At 39.0% G+C, this 13507-nt stretch overlaps 1 protein-coding gene across 6 annotated transcripts in view; it reads left to right on the top strand.

Annotated features, from left to right (window-relative positions):
- Positions 1–13507, top strand: part of znf469 (zinc finger protein 469) — a 1011390-nt gene that overhangs the window by 623139 nt on the left and 374744 nt on the right. For 5 of the 6 annotated variants that reach the window (XM_087995831.1, XM_087995832.1, XM_087995828.1 and 2 more), the window contains exon 1: positions 7209–7938. The exons of the other annotated variant lie outside the window; for it this stretch is intronic. The gene's annotated coding sequence lies outside the window, so the exon portion shown is untranslated. Of the gene's footprint in view, positions 1–7208; positions 7939–13507 lie in introns of those variants that run through there. 6 annotated transcript variants of the gene reach the window in all.

Here is a 13507-nt window from a genome sequence, read left to right as displayed (position 1 = left end):
AATCCCTTGTCTGTCTCTCCATTTCCTGATGAAGCCTCTTTTTAACAATGATATCCTTTTCTCAGAGACGGTTCATTTGACTGCTTGAGCTCTCTGCAAAATGTCTTTCCACACCACCACCACCTGCTGCTGGAGGCCCAATTAGAATAGGATAAAGTATAATAGCATTATCAAATAATAAAATGACATTGAATCATTTGAGGCATTCGGGCAATTGAGAAAATACTTGAACAGTGTCTTAAAGGAGGAGAACAAGGTGGAAGAGCAGAATGATTAAAAAAAATTCTTGAGCTTAGGGACTAGACAGCCAATCACCATTTCCTAAAACCACAATTACAAATGAAAAGCGCATTATGCAAAGTCTACAGTCATCTCACACAATATGCTATCTACTAATACGTTTTGTAAACTCAAGACTTAAACCACTTCAGCAAGAACTATTTTTGGAATAGCTCAAGATGTTTCTTCTTAGGGTTTATAAAGTAAACAAAACATGCAAGTAAAATGGAAAATATAAAATTAAAACCATCAGTAGTTTCTATCCATCCAACCCTCAGCTTTTAATATGTTTTTATTTTAAGTGTAACTAATCTTGTATTGAACACATGGCTAGAGGGAACTTTGTGTATCTTTACAGTAGGATATTGTGTGAAGTGCGCAAATAAATTTAAAGCAGTATGTTTTTACTTATGGTTGTTGACCAGAACTAAAGTTAAATGAAGAATTACCTTCTGCCATAATGTTGGCTGCATGAATGGGATTTGAAACTTTTGGAACATAATGTAGTCACCTTTTCTTGTTGACCAAACAGCAGATCCATTAAAAAAATGATAACCTAAGCTTTCAAACAATTTTCTGTTTTATAATTGCAGAAATAGTTTATCAGCATTAAAGGATGCACATGGTCTTGAGCAATTTGACCTGAAAAATCAGGATTAGCTGTTCTGCCAAAATTTAGACTGCTTTCTCAATGGATAAAATCTTGACCAAGCTTTCTTTTGAGATAATTTATTTATTCCAGAACATAAAATTGATGTGAAACAAACATGAATAAAGTGCTACTGATGTGGTTAATAGCAAGGGTATTGCAAGCCTTCTTCCATGGTGCTTTTAGAGGCATTTACGTCAGTTGGAACAAGTTACTGTTTCAAAGACAAAGTATAATTGCAAGTTGTTTTTATAGTTAGGCTGAGGCTTTCCAGAAATTCCTGTGTTTTTGATTTGAGATGGAATATTTTACTGGCTACCTGCTTATTTTGGTCATGGACTCTTTGAAATCTTGAAAGTCCCTGGAAAGAACACATGATGGAAGGAATCATGCCCACCACTATAACTCATTGCTCACCTGGCTTTTATGCTGATCTCTAGTCGCAGATAAGAAAATCTGCAGCAGATCTATACTAATCAGGCAGTTGAATTTATTTTTGGATCTATATGTCTAACTATCTAATGATAGAACATCATAGACCATAATACCATGTTATGGACGAGACCAGATGCCTCAAAACATTTTTAAACAGGTAGCCCAGACCGTAACTTTGCTATTTGTCTTTAGCTAGATGTATAGTGGATATTCCCGGAGTAAATTAGCTGAAGCCTGAAGCACTATCTGTTAGGTTGAACAACAAGGCCCCAATGAATCATTCAAACTTCAGTCACAATGGAGCCTGGCCAATTACCCCCTCTCTGAAAAAAAACTCAAGGGCAAAGTAACCTTGTACCAGACCAGCATTGTGACAAATAAAAGACATAGGAACAGAAATTAGGCCATTCAGCCCATTGAGTGTGTTCCATCATACAATCGTGGCTGATAAATTTCTTAATCCCATTCACTCACTTTCTCCCCGTAACCCTTGATCCCCTTGATACTCAAGAACCTATCTATCTCAGTCTTCAATATACTCAATGACTTGGCCACCACAGCCTTCTGTGACAATGAATTCCATAGATTCACCACCCTCTGGCTGAAGAGGTTTCTCTTTATCTTTTTCTAAAAGGTCTTCCCTTTACTCTGGCTGTGCCCTCAGGTCCTTAGTCTCTCCTACCAATGGAAACATCTTCCAAACATCTACACTGTCAAGGCCATTCAGTACTCTGGATGTTTCAATTAAATCACCACTCATCCTTCTAAACTCCATCGAATATAGACTCAGAGTCCCCACATATTCTTCATATGTTAAGCTTTTCATTCCTGGAACCATTCTCGTGAAACTCCTCTAGAGCCAGTATATATCATTCCTGAGATATGGGGTCCAAAACTGTACACAATAGTCCAAATGCAGTCTGACCAGAGCCTTATAGAGCCTCAAAAGTACATCCCTGCTTTTATATTCAAATCCTATCAAAGTAAATGCCATCATTGTATTTGCCTTCCTAACTACTGACTCAACCTGCAAGTTTACCTTGAAAGAGCCTTGACTAGAACTTAACAAGTCTCTTTTCACTTCACACTCCTGAATTTTCTCCCCATTTAGAAAGTGGTCCATGCCTCTATTCTTCCTACCAAAGTGCATGACCTCACACTTTCTCATGTTGTACTCCATCTGCCACGTTTTTGCCTACTCACCTAATCTGTCCAAATCCTGTAGCCACCCTGCCTCCACAATGCTACCTGTCCCTCTACCTATCTTTGTATCATCTGCAAACCTAGCCAGAATGCCCTCAGTTCCTTCATCTAGATCATTAATGTACAAAGTGAAAAGTTGTGGTTCTATCACTGAGCCTTGCGGGACACCACTAGTTACCAAATGCCATCTTGAGAAGGACCATTTTATCCCCACGCTTGGCTTTGTGCCAGACAGCAAAGCATCTATCCATGCTAGCACCTTCCCACTGACACCATCGGCCCTTATCTTACTCAGCAGCCTCCTATGCAGCACTTTGTCAAAGGCCTTCTTGAAGTCCAGGTATATAACATCCATTGGGTCTCCTTGGTCTAACCTGCTCGTTACTTCCTCAAAGAAGGCTAGCAGATTTGTCAGGCATGACCTCCCCTCAATGAAACCATGCTGACTTTTGCTATTTACCTTACACTTCCAAGTATTCAGAAATCTCATCCTTCACACTGGATTCCAGGATCTCATCCTTCACAATGGATTCCACGACCAAGATTAGGCTAATTGGTCTGTAATTTTCCATCTTTTGCCTTACTCACTTTTAAAACAAGTGTGTCACTTTAGTGGTTTTCCAATCCTCTGGGACCCTCCCTGATTCTACCTCTTCAGCTATTTCCCTTAGAACTCTGGACTGCAGTCCATCTGGTCCAGGTGAGTTATCCACCTTCAGGCCATTGAGCTTTTCTAGTACCTTCTCCTTGTTGATAGCCACCATACTCAGCTCTGCCCCCTCACTGTCTTGAATTTTTGGGATACTACTCAAGTCTTCCCCAGTGAAGACTGCCGTGAAGTAATTATCCAGTTCCTCAGCCATTTCTTTGTTCTACTATCTCTCCAGATTCATTTTCCAGAGGCCCACTTTTGCCTCTCCTTTGCCATTTATATATCTGAAGAAACTTTTACAGTCTTCCTTTGTATTATTGGCCAGCTTACCCTCATATTTAATCTCTCCCTCCTTACTTCTTTTTTTGTTGCCGTCTGTTGGCCTTTGTAAGCTTCTCAATCCTCTGCTTTCTCATTTGCTTTTTTGCTATCCCTGACTTCCCTAGTCAGCCATGGTTGCCTCACCCTCCCTGTACCATGCTTCTTTTTCCTCGGGATGAATTTCTGCTGTGTCTCTTGAATTACTCCCAGAAACTCCTGCCATTGCTGTTACACTGTCTTTCCTGCTAGGCTCCTCTCCCAGTCAATTCTACCCAGCTCCTCCCTCATGCCTCTGTAGTTCCCTTTGTTCAGCTATAGTACCGTTACCTCTGGTTCTATCTTCTCCCTCTCAAATTACAGAGTAAATACAATCATATTATGATCACTGCCTCCTCAGAGTGCTTCATCTGAAGCTCCCTTGTCAAATCTGCCTCATCACACAACACTAAATCCAGTATTGCCTATTCCCTTGTGGGCTCCAACACAAGTTACTCCAAAAGGTCATCTCGTAGATATTCCACAAATTCCTTTTCATGCGAACTACTACCAACCTCATTTTTCCAGTCCACCTGATACAGAAATTCCCCATTGATCACTGTAATTTTGCCTTTTCTACACATCGTTTCACTCTCCTGGTGTATCTTATGCCCCAGTTCCCGACTACTGTTTGGAGGCCTGTGCATAATTCCAACTATATTTTTATTAACCTTTTGCGCTTCCTCAATTCTACACACACAGATTCTACACTATCTAACTCTACTTTGTTTCTTACTATTGATTTAATTTCATTTTTTACTAATGAGGCAACCCCAATCTCTCTGATAACTTCCTATCTTTTCTGTAGAATGTATATCCTTGAATATTCAGATCCCAATTTTAATCCCCTTGCAGCCATTACTCTGTGATGTCCACCTTGTCATATCTGTCAATTTTGATTTGCACCGCAAGCTCATTTACCTTATACTACGTGCATTCAGAAATAAGTCCTGTATTAACCATCCCTCTTCTCATTGTCATTCATTTGTCTAGTGTGCTTGAAGTTTGATTGTTAACCCTTTCCATACACTGTATCCTATTTGTGTCTGCGCTCAAGATTTTAATAACCTCTCCTGAGTTCTGCAGTCTATCCTCCCCCGTTAATTCAGGTTTTCTGATTTCCCCTATAATGGAATCCTCTCCCTCCACTCCCCACACCCCCACCCCCATACCCTCCTTCATTTAGTTTAAAGCCCTGCCTATAGCCCTAGTTATGTATTTCGTTGGGACTCTGGTCCCAGCACGGTTCAGACGAAGACTGTCCCATCGCAACAGGTCTCTTCTTCCCCAAGGTCGCATGAATTCAAACCCATTTATCCCACACTAGTCTTTGAGCCACCCATTTACCTGCTTAATTTTTTGACACCGTGCCAATTAGCTCGTGGCTCTGGTGGTAATCCTGAGATTATAACCTTTTTGGTTCTGCCTTTTAATTTAGCTCCCAGCTGTTTGTACTCCTTTAGCAGAACCTCTGCCCTAACTTTACCTATGACATTGGTACCTATGTGGATCACAACCATGGAATCTTTACCCTCCCCTCCAAGTTCCTCTGCAGCCCAGATGAGATAGGTATAATCAATAAAGACAAAAACAGCTATTTTTTTACATTTAATAGTTTCTTCAGATGGACAAAGAATGAAGCAGGAAATGTGATAAACGTATCATGGCTTTGAACATATAAAGGGTTAAAGCAGTTCCATCAATCAAGCAATAGTTGGAGATCAAAGTGCAATATTGTGATCATTAAAAATGTCTTTCTGGCTATTAAAGGAGCACAACAGCTGACCCACGCTCCGTTCTGTTTTGTATATCTATTTGTTAGCTACATGGGGTCAGGGTAAGTAATGATGTGTGGATTTGTCACAGTTTTAACTAGTACTTCTTATTCATGAGGATCAGTGCTTGAAAGAACAGATTTTACTTACCAAGGCAGGTAGGAATTTCCTGATTTGCCAAACCTTCCTCCCTGAAACATCCAACTTCTATTCTGGAAGACAGGTGTCATGCATAGCCAGGCCCTCTCAACCAGCGAGCAGAACATAGACAGGCACAGGGCTGAGCAAGTAACAAGACAGACTGTTTAGGAAGATCAGCTCAGTCTTCTGGGACTTCGTTACAATTGTTTCAGAGTTATTAGACCTTCTAATCTTCCCCCTTCACAGCTCCTCACACTTCACCAACACCCCCCCCCCTCCCCATAACCTCATGCCAATTAGCTAATAATTAGCTAAAACCAATTCTTGCCACCCCAACCACCCTCAGGGCTCCTGATGAGCTCCATACCAAAACAATTGTTAACTTATGCCTTCCAGTTGCCCCCGCATATGGCTCCCATTAATCTCCATACCACCTCCATAGCTATGCATGCAGTCTCTACTATAGACCACATGTGGAGATATTAATAAAAACTGTGAATGGTATAACACAGCTTTTATTTAGGTAAACTTGATAGTGAGGGAAAATATTCTGATTCAAAAATCAGTTGAAAGCTTTTAAATTTCCCAAATTGTCTTGTTTATTTTACATCAACCAGAGAGAGCACAACTTAAAGATAAGGGTCATCCATTTAAGATGATAAGGAGGAATTTATTCTCTCAAACGGTCTTTTGAATTCTGTTACACAGCTAGAGTGGAGGCTAGATTATCGAATATATTGAAGACTGGGTGAGACAAATCGTTGTTTGGCAAGGGGCACTGGGTTATAGGAGAACAGGAACAAAAAAGTCACAATCCAATCAACCATGATCTTGAATGGCGAAGTATGCTTCGAATGCTGAATGGCTTACTCACTCCTGTGTCTATTTTTCATGATCATCACATCTGAAAGATGACTATTATGGAAATGTACTTTTTTGTGGTGTCATTCTCGGTTTATGTCCTTGCGTTTCTAAAATGGGACCACAACATTCAGACTCAAAAGTGAGAGACCTACCACTTGAACTATAGCCATTGCTCGGAGAGCAAGTAATACTGATTTCTCCATGCACTGTAAAATTCTTTGATTCCATGCTAAATACTGCAAGCATTGCGAAAAAAAACATGCAAAATTTAGAGCTTGAGCACATGTAGCGCTTCCCCTGACCTTTAAGGGCAGAAACTGTAATAGTAAGTCATAAACTGAGAAATTATAACCTAAGAACTAAGCCTGCTCAACCATTTAAGATTGCAGGATTATGGCTGATCTCATTATGGCATCAACTTCATTTTCCTGCTCACTCTCCATAACCCCTCAACCTATTAGTAATTAAAACGGAGATATTCATTTGAACATTTTTGTATCAGTTCTAGTCCTTTAGTGAGATGAAAGCTGGAAAAATGCTTAAGCACATAAAAACTAATAGGCAATTTAGAAACTAAATATGCCTAAATTCTACTTGCTCAATTTTTCATCTTCCTTTCTAGCACTGCAAATTGTACACCTGATTGTGTAAGGTACCTGCTCTCTACCATGTACATGATCTTACTCTATTTTCAAAGTTTTCATTGTTAGCAATACTTCCTCATGAAGCAGTTTTCTAAATAACGGATTGTGTCCCAAATCCAATGACCTAAATTGTTTATAAAGAACAACCCATAAATTCTAGCAATCAAGCCAAATAAATTCAGTGTGTGTAAACAAAATTTTCCTTTCCAACATATCTGTGCCACAGCCTGTTCAAGGATTGTACAGAATTTCAAAGGAACCTTGTAAGTTTTGGGACAAATTGTGTAAATCTGTAAAGAATAAACAATTGTAAATCATTTTTTTCTCTGCTGGGCCATGTCAGCAGTTAGTCAGTAATTGTACTGTTGGCTTCAGCAGCTGATGATTCATCAGTCAGGACTTTTCCTGTGTGCAGACTGAAAGACTTGATTTATATAACTTCTTTTTAATTATTGATAATTTTTTGATTTTGTTTTACTTTTTTAGTTCAAAGATAAAAACTACTTGCAATGATCCGAAATTTCTATCTTTAAACTCCAGTGTTTCTCTGCACAAATCCACAGTATCACTGAAAGGCAGTGAGTGTTGTCAGTAAGATGGTAATAAGATGATGTCATCAGCAGATGCGATCCATGGTCTTAATGCTTCTTTGACACAATATATTATCCGACCTCGGTAACGTCTTCGCAGGTGTGTCTACGATCCAGCCAGGTTCGAGTCAGTTGGAAACTCGACTGGAATCGATCAGCTTTCCAGTCTTAGTATTGAAAGACAAGAGCCCTTACAGGAATGTGTAAGCTGTTGTTCCACGGCACTGTTTCTTTCTGGTGCGTGACTGCATTCTAATGAGTCTTAAAGGATTGGGGATCTGCGTAAAGCTTTACAAATAAGCTCAGGCTAGTAGGGCAGCATTATGCTTGAAGTGACAGAAAACACCAGGTGAGGATTCTTTCATAATTATTTTTGTTTGCTGTGGAATGTTGGAAAGTTTCAGATTTGCTATGGAACATTTGACATTTAAAAATAATTTAATTGTTTTTCCAAACCTCAGAAATGCAACGCTGTTTTCGTTTCTACGTTGACTTGTGAGTTTTTTAAATCTGTAGGAAATGTGTCAGAACCATAATTTGGTCTGAGATAATAACAGAGCCGTGGAATAAAACAACACAATCAAAAAATGAAGATGATATTTAAAGAATCAGTTATTATTTAAAGTGAACAGTAGCCTAACTTAAAATATTAGATACAGATTGGTTAGCTGCATGGGCTTAGCAGAAATGCACAGGGTTGTGGACAGAACAAGAAAATTCTTGCAACTTGACATCTGTGAGTAAATGCTTTATTGTCATATTTACATCCTACAGACCTATTGATTGTACCTATATTTATGAGCTACACTGTTGTGTAGTTCATAAATATACCTGTATAAATAAAAAATACAACTTAGGATCCAAAATATCATTATCCAATTACAAAGTAAAAGCTGTCTACTGCAAACTATTTCAGGAGGATGCACTTGAATTCATAAACTCAAGGGATTCACGTACTAAGTTTGTACGGTTGGATGCTTACAGTGCATGCAGTTCTACTATGATAGATGATAGTGTGAAGGTTGTGTCCTGTGTTCAATTCCTCATGCGTTTTGCAATTTTCCGATACTTGCCTCCAAAGTAGAGGGATGTGCGGCATGTACAAGCATATGAAATAAGCTTTGAAGAAACAATCATAGGGATTGTGATCTCATGAACTCGATCTGGTGGGGTTGGTGGATGGTGGCAATAGGGTCAGCTATATTCTGCTCTGTAAGAAAGATCTATCTGTGGAAAACATTTCTTATGGAATTCTTATTTGAGGTGGATACTTACATTGAAATGGCATACAAATAAGTTGAAATTAACAATTAACTTGAATAATCACAGTTGTTTTAGGATGATGTACTTAGCAGAAGGATTCCTTTTATCTATCCTGTATAATTGATCAATCTTATTTTATTAAAAATGTTCATATTGCTCACAACGTCTTCAAAATGAAACCAAACATGGTTTGTATCCTTTTTCTGTTTATAAAGTTATATTTGTGTTGCTTCATATTCTGATGTATTATTAGTGGGACTGTGATGCACCATGCAAGTTGGTTCATTTTGACATTATTATGAGACTACTGTGAATGCTCACCAACCTGGAATAAGTCCATACAGTAAATAAGACAAAATATTGTTACAGCTATATTTTGGGCATATTCTGGGAAAATGGAAAAAAAAGACTGTTATGGTTGAAAATTTTAATTATTGCAGAACTTTAGCGATGGAAAGAGATAGGTATATACCGCAGGACAAGAGTTATAGCTGAGGGAAAGGCAATTACAATGTGATTAGGCAAAATTTAGGATGTATAGGATGGGGAAGGAAACTGCAGGGAATGAACACAATTGAAATGTGGACCTTGTTCAAGGAACAGCTACTGTGTGCCCTTGTTAAGTATGTACCTGCCAGGCAGGGAGGAAATGGTCAAGCGAGGGAACCGTGGTTTACAATAGAAGTTGAATTTCTTGTCAAGAGGAAGAAGGAGGCTTATGTAAAGACCTGAAAGCTCAGTTAGGGCGCTTGAGAGTTACAATTAGCCAATAAGGACCTAAAGAGGGAGCTAAGAAGAGCCAGGAGGGGATATGAGAAGTCTTTGGCAGGTAGAGTCAAGGAAAACGCTAAAGCTTTCTATAGGTATAAACAAGTGACTAGAGTAAGATCAGGGCAGTCAAGGACAGTAGTGGGAAGTTGTGCGTGGAGACCGAGGAGATAGGAGAGGTGCTAAATGAATACTTATCGTCAGTATTCTCACAAGAAAAAGACATTGTTGTTGAGGAGAATACTGAGATAAAAGCTATTAGACTTGATGGGATTGAGGTTCATAAGGTGGAAGTGTTAGCAATTCTGGAAAGTGTGAAAAAAGATAAGTCCCCTGGGCCGGATGGGATTTATCCTAGGATTCTCTAGGAAGCTAGGGAGGAGATTGCAGAGCCTTTGGCTTTGATCTTTATGTTGTCATTGTCTACAGGAATAGTGCAGGAAGACTGAAGGATAGCAAATGTTGTCCCCATGTTTAAGAAGGGGTGTAGAGATGATCCTAATAATTAGACACCAATGAGCCTTACTTCCGTTGTGGGTGAATTGTTGGAAAGGATTATAAGAGAGAGGGTTAATAATCATCAAAGGAATAATTTGATTAGGAATAGTCAACACGTTTTTGTGAAGGGTAGGTCGTGTCTCACAAACCTTACTACATTCTTTGAGAAGGTGACTAAATAGGTAGATGAGCATAAAGCGGTTGATGTGGCGTATATGGATATTAGTAAAGCATTTTATAAGGTTCTCCATCGTAGGCTATTGCACAAAATACAGGAGCATGGGATTGAAGGTGATCAGAAATTGGCTAGTTATAAGAAGACAGAGGTGGTGGTTGATAAGAAATGTTTATCCTGGAATTCAGGATCTGTTTTGGAGCCATTGCTGTTTGCAATTTTTATAAATGACCTGGATTAGGGCATAGAGTTGTGGACAGTGTGGAAGGATGTTGCAGGTTACACAGGGATATAGATAAGCTGCAGTGCTGGGCTGAGAAGTGGCAAATGAAATTTAGTGCAGAAAAGTGTGAGGTGATTCAATTTGGAAGGAGTAACAGGAGTACAGAGTACTGGGCTAATGGTAAGATTCTTAATAGTGTGGATAAGAAGAGAGATCTTGGTGTCCATGTACATAGGTCCCTGAAAGTTGCCACCCAGGTTGATACAGTGTGTTAGCTTTCATTGGCAGAGGGGTTGATTTTTGGAGCCATGAGGTCATGTTGCAGCTGCACAAAACTCTGGTGCGGCCACACTTGGAGAATCGTTTACTATTCTGGTTGCCATATTATAGGAAGGATGTGGAAGCATTGGAAAGGGTGCAAAGGAGATTTACCAGGATGTTGCCTGATATGGAGGGAAGGTCTTATGAGGAAAGGCTGAGGGACTTGAGGCTGTTTTTGTTAGATAGAAGAAGGCTAAGAGTTACTTAATAGAGACATACAAAGTGATCAGAGGATTAGATAGGGTGGACAGTGAGCCTTTTTCCTCAGATGGTGAAGGCTAGCATGAGGTGACATTGCTTTAAACTGAGGGGTGATAGATATAGGACAGCTGTCAGGGGTAGGTTCTTTACTTAAAGAGTAGTAAGGGCATGGAACACCCTGCCTGCAACAGTAGTAGATTCACCAACTTTATGGGCATTTAAATGGTCATTGGATAAACATGTTTTGCTTAAACATATGGATGATAATGGAATAGTGTAGGTTAGATGGGCTTTAGATTTATTTCACAGATCTGCGCAACATCGAGGGCTGAAGGGCCTGTACTGCATTGTAATGTTCTATGTTCTATGAACTCATATTCGAGACCTAAGGCTGTATTGTAACCTCCAATAAATTGATGAACCATGAAACACTATGTTCTATTATCAGATTTAAAGGAACATAACTCTATTCATGCCTTTTGGCCAGTGAATCAATAAGTGTAAATTACAAAATTGAATATGATAAGTTCATTCTGACTTGCATAAACCTCCTTCACTGTTTTGGAACATAAATTACATACTTAGTTGTTGAGAGTAAATGAATGGCAACTATGTTCTGATCTGTGGATCCAAAGCTCCAGTTGTCATGAATTTTCAGCTTTGCAGAATATGGCTTCAATGTTACATCTCTGTATAGAAACCTATTCAGCCACTTTTACTGAAGTTAATTCCAGCCAGATAGTTATCCCATTACAAACACTTCCAAAGAAACGGCGCCACATGGAAAAATACATATTGTTCGAGATTAACTTGCCTAATGTGCTCTTCAGGTTATAGGTGAAATATCTCTGTACCATTGTACAAATAATATTGTACTGGCTCAGGTGTGGAAGAATGTAGTTTATTTGTCACAGAAGTATTTGATTATAAAAATAAGATTGTGTTGGAGATTTTAATTGGTTGGGCAATTAAATTACTTTGAGATACTTTTGCACCAAAGAGCTACCTAGACAATACAATTTGCAACTTTAGTATATGACTTTGAACAGGCAGCTAAGCCAGCTGCACAAAGCTGAGGAGTTGCTAATTCAGAAGTGTTGTTTTGAGTTTGATGCCATCAAATATTAACATTGAACTGAGTGGCTTCGTGGCAGATTAGGCCTCCTGCTCCTTTCTCATGAAACCCTCAGAGAAGCCCTTCATTCACACTTTCCAGGTAGTCTGCTGATGACTGCTTGATCCTTTAGAGATTGTCAGCCACTTTCTGTCCACTAGGATTAGCATATGTCAATGAAGTCTGACAGTTAAAATTGTTGTGTCCCAACACAGTGCTGCAGGTGCATGGTAAACTAGCTAAAGCCAATGGTTTTCGTTAGGATTTCACTGGCAATATCTATTTCCAACATTATTCCCTTCGTGCCCCACCCTGATAAGACTAGCTTCCTGAGGAAGGAGCGACGGCTCCAGAATCTTGTGGTTTCACATAAACCTGCTTGATTATAACCTGATATCATGTGATTTTTGATTTTGTCCACCCCAGTCCAATATCCCCACCTCCACATCTTTGATAATGTAATCTTAGGAGAACGGGATTTGGGTGTGGAAGATGGTTGATTTGTATTGTGTGCAAATAATTCTTTCTGCTGTTGGTGAAAAGATTGCTTTGGTGCCTAAAGACAGTAGTAGTTATATTTTAGCCAATTTAAGAGGTGTGGTAAGTTAACATAACAATTCAGTACAGTCGTTTAAACTGACCTATCTGGTGTTATTGCAAATTAATACTTCAGAATGGAACACAGGATGTAATTAGAAATGTCTCTTATCCACATTGGTAGGGTTGGTTTATCCACAAAGGAAAATGATTGCTTTCCCAGATTTAAATAGTGAGTTTCAAACCATTCAGTAAGAGAATGGATTTGTTGCTAAATATACAAAATTATATGAAACCAAAGAAGTTCCACATTTAGTACTCTGCCTGATCTAAGTTTTGTTGGTTTCAGGTAGCAAGATGTGGAGCTGCTACAATTTCCTACAGCTTGTCCTTTTTGATCCAGCAAAGCAGGGAATGGCTTTCAAACTCACTTACTATCCAGTGGCTCCTGCTGGGCAGTGCATGCTTGTCATGTCTGTGAACAGGATCAGGCTTGCACTGATGCCTCCCTCAGCCAAATGCTAACGTTTACTAATTATGTTCACACTAGAGGAATGTCCATTTGCATAACATAGTAGAGGTCTGAGTAGTCTACTGAATTAACAGTGAATTGTGGTTTACAGAAGTATGGAAAATTGTTAAAATACAACAGATAATTTATTCATTTAGTAGATATTATTAAAAGTATTCTGTGACACAACTGAAGATAAACAATGGGTTTCATAGATTGTTCAAGAACAAAACACAGTATTCACTGTCTACACCAACACATAGATAGTGTATAATGAGTGATTGATGATGTAAAAGATTGCCAGTTC

This window comes from Chiloscyllium plagiosum, unplaced genomic scaffold (genome assembly GCF_037043375.1).
Source record: "Chiloscyllium plagiosum isolate Xiang-an unplaced genomic scaffold, Cpla_swu_hap1 HiC_scaffold_17, whole genome shotgun sequence".
NCBI lineage: Eukaryota > Metazoa > Chordata > Chondrichthyes > Orectolobiformes > Hemiscylliidae > Chiloscyllium > Chiloscyllium plagiosum.
This window is presented reverse-complemented; position numbering and strand designations above follow the sequence as displayed.